At 41.0% G+C, this 9,671-nt stretch overlaps 1 long non-coding RNA gene across 1 annotated transcript; it reads right to left on the bottom strand.

Moving 5' to 3' along the window:
* Positions 1–644: 644 nt before the first annotated feature.
* LOC119300171 lies at positions 645–2,148 on the bottom strand. Its single transcript, XR_005146390.1, has 3 exons — positions 2,035–2,148; positions 983–1,157; positions 645–795 (listed from the first exon to the last, which is right to left on the bottom strand). It is a non-coding gene; the product is annotated as an uncharacterized LOC119300171 (long non-coding RNA).
* Between the last annotated feature and the right edge of the window lie 7,523 nt (positions 2,149–9,671).

Here is a 9,671-nt window from a genome sequence, read left to right as displayed (position 1 = left end):
ATAAAAAACATGAACATTAGTTCAACTAGTACAAATGCCCGTGCGTTGCACCGGGCGAAAAAAGGTGCACAACCTACTTTATGCGCTATTTTTTATATCCAATTTTAATAAACATCAATAATAAGGTTACACTGATTATTGCTTTTTGTAGGATGAAGTTTGGACATGAAGAAGCAACTTAGCATTCTTTGTCTGATGGAAGAGTAGTTTTGGATGGAATAGTTGTCCATCAGTTTTTTTTTTACTTTTCGAGAAAATGTGAAAATTTCCTTTTTTTAATAAAATTCACAAAAAATGGGACTCTTTTAAGGAAAGCTGAGGTTTTTACAGAAATTGAAGCATCTTTTTGAGGAACTTTTTTTGGAACAGATGTCTTTTTTTGAAAAAGAAATTTTGATTATTTTAAGTTTTTGTACAAATTAAAATGAAAATATTTTTTTAGAAAAATTGGAACATTTTTGGGAATTTTGAACCTTTTTAAAAGTGTGTTCATTTTTTTAAGTGTAAACACATGTAAGACTGTGAACATTTTTAACCTACTTTACTATGTCAAATTTTTCTACAGATGGTTGTTTGCTTGGAAATAGTACTCCTGACGAAAAAAGGAAGTAACAGTCAGCTCTATGTAAAAAAAAATTATGCTGCAGTAATAGAAATAGAAGTTACGAAAGCCTGACCAGTTATTCCTGCCCACTAATTAAATTTGTAGAATTATCAACCATAAGCAAACCATAAGCATTGCATTATTGCATACGGCTAAACTTGACATATATATACCACACCGTGCGTCCAAACCTATTTCAGCAAGAGAAAGAACTATTCATTTAGTTTTACTTGATTTTTGTTAGCAAGTAATTGTTGGAAGTTTAGCCGTGCGTTGCCAGATTTACATGGACCATATAAACCACAGTAAGCTGATGTTAGCTATTAGTATAAATTTGACTCCGCCATGTCTGGATTGCAAAAAAATTCATGAGCTTACCTGAGTACAATGCCGCTGGTCCAGCTTCTTGGTGGAAACCAGATGTGGTCTTGTTGCTGGAGCTGGACTACTCACTGGGACATGATTCTTCAGATGACTTTCCGCTGTTGGACACTCTCGCTGGATTGGCACAACGACTTGTCTGGCCTCATGAGGATAGCACTTGTCGTCGAGTCTGGAGTATCATACCATGCTTATGTTAAAAACCCCAAAGCTAAGATAAGATATATAGAAATCCTAAGAGTATGTGTCAAAACGACCTGATCATGAATTACAAAATCTGTTCCAAGGGGAAAATCAGTAAGAAGAATGCAGTTTTGTGTTAATTACTTCCTCGCATCAATTTAAACTACGAACTACTGCAGCTAGTTTCACAAAGGAAAGAAGATGGCAAAATAATACTCCCTTCGTCCCAACATAAATGTCTCAAGCTTAATACAACTTTACAGTACTAAAGCTAATACAAAATTCTGACACTTATTTTGGGACGGAGGGAGTACAAAGTTTCCATCATATACTCATATACGATCTGTTCAAAAGTACCGAGCGTCATTCTTGAAAGAAAAACTATTCTCACATAGAAAGTGTCTCTCCTATCTCTACCTAATATTAATATATACTTGTCCTCAAAAAATATTAATATATACTTACAATAGTTAAAAGGAGTAAGCATTCTTCCTTCGTTTTCATAGCACACACCTATTTATTTAACTTGTTTACTGCAAATATAAGCACTAACAATGGGCTCCGAACATTATAAAGTACCAATTTCATTACATAATTTCTCTCCATAGCCAAGGCAAGCACGTGCAACACCACCATGTTTGGTCACCCATTTTGGCTTCTAAATTCGATTGTACCAGCTACATTTTATGTTAAAACATCAAACAAAGTATATCCTTGAAATGAAAGAACAACTTTAACCCGGTGGTCCCGGTAGACACATCAAAGATGATTATTATATAGCACAATGTCGGTGCTTCCCTACAGATCATTAAACTATAAATTCAGACGGGGTATAGAATGAAAAAAAAATAGCATTATCAATAAACCTGGAGTAGCAACAGCTATAAGCAGACCAGCCCGGCGCAAGCGCCGTTCGTGTCCGGCGAGAGCCACGACAGTCACTCGCGTTTCTCTTCCTTGGCCATACCGCGCGCGTTATTCTCTCGGTAGGCCACGCGCGCGTCTTCTGTTGCTAAATTCTGCGGCTAATACTTTTCCAATAAGATGACACACTGAAATCAACCTGTTAAGGCCAACAAACTGGTTGAGATGTTTTCAGCTCAGGTGTCAACCACCGAACTGAATAAAGAAAAAAAGAAGAAGAAGATAATTCCCCTTGCCATGAACACAAGAACAGAGTATAAGAAGTTAATCAGGTGGGGTTCGATCCAATCGTCGCCCCCCGCGCGCATATGCATGTATGTATGCCCATCTCTATGATAAAATTGAATTTTGCTTTTGTCTGGTTTATAGCAGCAGTCACCTCCTCGTCATCTCACTGGGATGGCAGATGCCGAATGCCAATGCCGGCCTACCTATATGTACACCAAAGGATTGTATATTACAATGGTTGGGAATCACCTCACGGCGCTCTCACCTCGCGGTGCCGTAGCAGTGAAGGAATCCCCACAGCAGGGCGGCATTCAGGAGCGTACTGAACACCCATGCCCCGATGCCGCTGCGCCTGCCAGCCGCTGCCCCGCCGAAGTGCATTCACACGACCCCCGCGTGGCACACCAGGTTGCACCCCAGCAGCCCCAGCTGGCAGGCGAGCGCGCGCGCCGCAGGGAGCCCCGCGTTGTTCAGTCAGAACCGGAACCTGAAGGTGACGGCGTGGGCCAGCGTGGAGGCCAGGATGTCCAGCTCCTGGAACGACTACGAGAACTCCAGCCAAAGGAACGCCATGGCCACGGACGCCGCGTGCGCGAACACCTGGGCGGCCGCCCCGCGACGGCGCCGCAACCCATATCCACGCAGCAGGCAACCACCGAGGAACCCAGCCGCAGCTCGCCGGAGCGGCGCCGCTCCTTCTCTCTGCTCTTTTCTTCCATTGCTCTCCCCCTCCTTCCTCTGTTTTCCCTCCTCCCCTCTCTGCTCATCTCCCTCCCTCGTTTCTTCTCTACAGAAGCCCCAACGTCATGGACGATCTGAATTTTTCGCCCTGTGCGGAAAATAGAATTTTTGCATCTACTTGGGAAAAAATATATATGTGGGCTGGCTTCGCTGAGCCATAGCGTGCGGCCCACGCATGAAAATTCTTTTTCTAGCAGCCAAACAGATAAAAATTAGTACCACCTCGGATAGATTTTTTTTCTTTTTTGCGGTGAACGGATGAAAAAATTGACGAAACACACCTTGCTTTATTAGTAGGTATTCAGTAGGTATAGGTATAGATATAGATATAGATTAATATAACTAAATTAATGGACAAACAATGTAACTTCCCTAAGAATCCATCAATCAAACATCACTGGATGTAACTTCACTGAGAATGTATCAATTTCCTTTGTGCATATTAATATTTTGAATGTAACTTCATTGAGAAAAGTGACAAATGGTAGCAAGTAATGGTTATGACCTTGCTTCATATGGAAAAAAACTGAACTGGGCTATAAGGAATAATAAGGGTACATTAAAAACCTTATTAAGATTTATCTTTTCTTATCCCTTCAAGCACTCCTCCTTCCCTATGTCTGCAAGTGCCTTCACAACTGCCAATATCTCCTTCAAGCCCTCCTCTTCCCTAGTCAAATTTGAAGCCCCAACATAGAAGTGTCTAATTTAGTGTTACCAATATGTACTGTATTTATAATTCATTGCCATGACATATTAGTATTTCCCATCTCTTACGCAGCTACATACTATTACTTGTGAACAATGCAATAATGATAGTAACTTCCGAAAGGATCAACCTATATGAAGTTTAGATCATGTACTATATAAACATCACATGTTTCATTCGAGCATAGTTGACAAGAAAAAAAAAATAAAGAGCAAACATCCAACGACTAACACAACAAAGGGGCTAGCCACCAATTGGACTTTGGGCCATCAAATATAAGCTCATAGCTCCCCATATTCTTCTTACCAAGGCCCAGGAAGCAACCAATTGGACTTTGACAGCTCTTAAGATTGGTGCTAGGTGGGGTGTGGAAGGACGACAGATGCGGTGGTTTCCGAAGCCTTGGGCTGCAGGTAGCGCCAGATCTTTGCGGGGGTAGCACTGTCATCGGGGTGGCGGCATGGGTGAGCGTTGAGCCCATGCATTGCTGGCTCATAGATCGCTGGGGCACCACCGCACAAGGACGACAATCTGCAAAAGAGAAGGGGAAGAACTCGAGTTCCCGTGGAGAGATCGGGAGGCAGGTATTGGCGCGACCGGCGAAGATGGTACTCGTCGTCGACCAGGAAGACGGCAACGCTGCACAACCCTGAAGGCGATTGCGGGTTGCCAGGGGGCGAACTGAAAAACAGAAGAAGAAGAAAAACTAGGCGCGCCCACCCAGCGTGGGAGATGTGTGTGCATGCGTTTGTAAAATATTACCTCCGTCGCAAAATAATTGACTCGCAACTTTTTTTTTCGGAAAAAACTTCCAATCTATTCCTCTTCAATTATGGTAGTACAACAAACACTAGAAACAATAAATATTACATTCAGATCCGTAGACCACCTAGGGACGACTACAAGCACTGAAGCGAGTCGAAGGCGCGCCACTGTCATCGCCCCTCCCTCGCCGGAGCCGGACAAACCTTGTTGTAGTAGGCAGTGGGGAAGTTGTCGTGCTAAGGCCCTTTTAGAACCAACGCACCAGACCAGTTGAGTCACTTATTTTGGGACGGAGGGAGTACATAGTAACAGATGTCTGAAGCGCCAGATAGGAAATGCCACACATCGCTACGTGAAGGAACCCATTAGTGGGCCGGCCCAGCACCGGTACATTACCTTCATTCATTATTCCTTTTGTTTGTATTTTTCTTTTATAGCTTTCCTGTTTATAATTTTAAAATATTTAAACCGTTAATCACACATTTTAAAAATGTCCATGCATTGTAAAAAAAAGTTGCACAACTTTATAAAAAATGGTGATATATTTCTAAAATAATTTAAGTGACAAATAGAAAATGCTCACATATTTCAAAGATATATCTGTGACATTTAAAAAAATGTTAGCCAACATAAAAACCATTCACGTAACCTCCAAAACTATATGCCGTGCCATTCAAATAATGATAAATAGAAAATGCTCACATATTTCAAAGATATATCTGTGACATTTAAAAAATGTTAGCCAACATAAAAACCATTCACGTAACCTCCAAAACTATATGCCGTACCATTCAAATAATGTTCAGGACACGTCAAAAAATGTCACACATTTCAAAATTATGTTCGTGATATTTTGAGAATTTTTTACAATATAAAAATAGTCATGTATTTTTTAAAAGTAGTTTTGCACCATCTAGAAAAATCTTTAGGGTGTATTTAGAAATAGTTAAGATGCATCGGGAAAAAATACGTGTCTTATCCCCTTGTTATCACTAGGATATAGAACACTGCAAGACTAAACCTACTACCATACACCACTTCCTCCGAGGATCTAAGCATCAAACTTGGCCAAAGAACAACGCATAGATCAGAAAGCATATATGACTACTAATTATGCAGTAAAGAAACGATAGGAAACTCAATAGTTCAGTAAGAAGTCTGATCATAAAGTGACTATTCATCGTATCCCAACAAACATAACGCCAACTACATCAAATTGATGCCAGTCATGTGAGGCGTCTCATGGGAACTTTGTATTGAGGCATAAGAGGATGTCTTATAGCTAATGCTATGGGCCCAAGGTCCTAAGGAAACTACTCACACCTGGACATGTTGGTAGCAAAGTCGATGAAGATGGCTCCGGTGATGTATTCTCCTTCAACATAGCCAAAACTGTCCACCAGATTGGATCTTCCCGGAATAGGAATTTGTGGTGGTGAAACAACTCGCGTAAAATTGGTACCGAGGGTTTTGGAAATATGAAATTTATAGGCTGAAGGGGGGCGTAAGGCAGTGCAAGGGGTGTTAGACGGGCTTACCATGCGGCCCCCTCTGCCTATGTCGCCCCCGGGATGGCCCCTGGCCGGCCCCGGTGCTTTTTCGAATATTCATCCACCAAATAAATTGTCAAAAATATTCGGGGTGTTTTCAGGTTCGAAGATGACAATTTTCTATAAAACCTAAAACATGCAGAAAACAACAACCGGCTGTGGGCATTGAAATAATAGGTTAGTCCAAAATATATAAATTGCTATGAGAACTACATAAAAGTTGTATGTTCACGGGTTTTGAAAAAAAGTTCATGAATTTGAAAAAAAAAATCAAAGATATTAAAAAGTTCATTGAATTTGAAAAAAATTCATTCATTCGAAAAAATTTCATGGATTTTGAAAAAATATTTTTTTCAAATTTGAAAAAAAGTTCAGCAAATTTGAAAATAGTTCATTAAGTTTAAAAAAGTTGGTAAATAAAAAAGTTAATCATTTTTAAAAAAATTCGTCAATTTTGAGAAAGAAGACCATCATTTTGAAGAAAAAAATTACAAATTTGAATTCAATTCATTGAAAAAAAGAGAAAAACAAGAAAAAGAAAGATAAAAAGATGCAGTTAAAGGCATGGGGTTAGTTGGCTGTGTGGTTACTGCAGCGTGTTGAGCCTTGACACTGGTGGTTGTCAGTTCGATTCATTTGGCGATCTTTTTTTTGGATTAGAATTTAGAAAACAGAAAAAAAAAGCTACGTGCATTTATTTGGCGATCTTTTTTTGTATTAAAAAACAGAAAAAAGCTAGGTTGGCCATACCAGCGTGGGAGGGGTGTGTCTGTCACTGTTTGTAAAATATACAGGAACGGGTGTCTGAAGCGCGAAATAGGAAATGCCGCCTCTCTCTACTTGAAGAAACGCATTAGTTGGCCGGCCGAGCGCTGGTACATTACCTTCATTCGTTATTCGTTTCATTTGTATTTTACTTTTTTTTTACTTTTTTTACTTTTCAGATTATATTTTTGAAATACTTAAACTGTTAAGCACACAGTTTGAAAACGTTCATGCAGTGTAAAAAAAATGTGCGCACAACTTTGAAAAATATTGTTATATTTCTAAAATAGTATTACATGATACATAGAAAATGTTCACATATCTCAGAGATATATCTGTGACATTTTCAAAAAACTGTTAGACAACGTAAAAAAATAATTCACATAACCTCCAAAAAATATGCCGTACCATTCAAATATTGTTCAGGACACTTAGAAAAATGTCACGTGTTTCAAAAACATGTTCGTGATATTTTGAGAAATGCTTTTACAATATAAAAGTATTCATGTATTTTTTTAAAAAATTCGCACCATCTAGAAAATTCTTCAACATGTATTTAAAAATGTGGTTGTGCTGAAAATTGTGAACAACATGAGTATTTACATCTCTCCCGTTGCCTCGAGCATCGTTTTGCTAACCCCTTCAGTGGGATTGTTTGGAATTGAGTCTAGAACAAAGCTGTAATTTTTTGTTGCGATCCAACGGTGGGATCTTGTCGCAATTTTTGATTTACCAGGGTGCTGCCGGATCTGGGCGAAAATCCGTGCGAGTTCAAGAGAAGAAGGCCAGTGGTCAACTCTTACCTCCTGTGGAAGTTTCAGCCGTTTAGATTAATAGTAATTACCATGTATGTGACCCCTCAAAATTTGAGGTCGAAACCGACGATTCAAACTCCGTAAAACTCTTAAAGAGTGCATCATTTTGTGAATCCGCTTTTCGCTTGAAAACAAATCCGACCTGAATTTAGCTTCTTCAGGAACGGACTATCACGTGATCTCCGTCATCATCCAATTTGCGCCATCACCTCGACAAGCCGACCAACGCTAGCATCGTCACTTCATCGAGCCAATATCGACCACTCAGCGACATCTCCTCGTCCCGTCAACCTGCTGTGGGAGCTCCGCGTCACCACACCGACCTCGTTCATCATGTTCGCTCGTCTGAGGGCTTCGCCTCGCCGCGCTGACCTATTTCATCATGGCAGCCGGCCTGAGGGCTTTGCCTCACCACGTCGACCGTGTCGTGTCATCAATTTGTCATGCCAACCTCTTTGCTCTATCACATTAGAATTGGCTTGGGGGTTAGAACCTCGTCCCACCATGAGCCCGGACGCATCATCAACGCATGAAACATAAACCAGCTAAGTCACTTCAATGCTTATAATCTTTTTAAAGTTTTTTTTACTTTTTGTTTTGTTTGGTCAGGCATTATATACGCGTAGAAAAAGATGTTTTTCCTTTGTTTGTTTTCATCGCTCTAAATAATGTACCCAATCCAGATTTTCCTAGACGTTTGATTTTGTTCCCCCAGAGTGGGGGCTGTTATAGCCATTATTTTTGTCTGGGCCATTAACTGGCCTATGTGTTTTTTTCCTTAGTCATTTTGCTATCTTTTTATTTGCTCTAGTCTTCTGATTGTTGCTTTAGCCAATAGCCGGATCGCCTTGTTTCTCTGTTTGCCTCTTTAGTTCCCACTAGTTCGGCTAAGATTGGCCTTTGAAGCACACCTTGTATGCCGTATGTTTAGGGAGATTGAAGCTAAAAGGTGGTTAGAGCAAGTATTCAAAACAAGATGCAGATCAAGTTAAAGCATGACAGAAGCACTAATTTTTTTAAGACCAATTCGATTGGCACATAAAAGACTTTCCTTAAATCAAGCAAATACATTTTACGTAAGCTTTTTGTTATTTTAGTTATCATGATACTTCTTATTTGCTCCATGATTTGATACAGGAGGCAGGATTGCTTCACCACGTCGGAAAGCTTGAGGGATCAACCTCGCTGGTCTGGCCTGGGCGCTCCGCTTCACCACGCGCGGACAGCCTGAGAGATCAACCTTGCTGTGTTCGGCCTGGGTGCTTCGTTTCAGCACGTTGGATGGCTTGAGCGCTCGATCTCATTGTGTTCAGCCTAGGGCCTATTGCGCCTGTGCCGCTGGTCAACTAAATTATTTCTCAGGTTAGCATCTAGCGGGTTGATCGACGGATCTTGCAGAACCGGGCTGAGGGCTATTGCGCTCACGCCGTGGGTTGGCTAAATTATTTCCAGATCAGCGTCTAGCAGGATGATCGACGGATCCTGTAGAACTGGTCTAGAGTTGCTATTATATTTACTTGTGATTCTTTAAAATCTGAACAAGCCAAATAATAAATGGCCATATTTCTCAGTAAATTACAAAGAATAGCTCGCCGCATGCCGCCCATAGCTCTCATTGCACTAGTAGAAAAATGCCCTAATGTGAAGCTTATTAGTCCTGGTTTGTATTTGAACCGGCACTAATATGACCATTAGTACCGGTTCCAACGGCTAGGCGGGCGGCTTGCATTAGTACCGGTTCATGGCGAACCTTTCACTAGTAGAAAAAGGACCTATAGTCCCGGTTCGTAAGGGCCATTAGTCTTGGTTTTTGAACCGGACTAAAGTGTCGGTACTAATGCCCTATACCTTTAGTCCCGGTTCTTGCATAAACCGGGACAAATGAGCCTCCACGTGGCCGATGCGGCGAGCCCAGGCAGGAGGCCCTTTGGTCCCGGTTGGTGGCACCAACCGGGACCAAAAGGCATCCACGCGTCAGCATTTCAGGGGCTGGTTTTTTTTAAAGG

Source organism: Triticum dicoccoides, chromosome 1B (genome assembly GCF_002162155.2).
Source record: "Triticum dicoccoides isolate Atlit2015 ecotype Zavitan chromosome 1B, WEW_v2.0, whole genome shotgun sequence".
NCBI classification, from domain to species: Eukaryota; Viridiplantae; Streptophyta; class Magnoliopsida; order Poales; family Poaceae; genus Triticum; species Triticum dicoccoides.
This window is presented reverse-complemented; position numbering and strand designations above follow the sequence as displayed.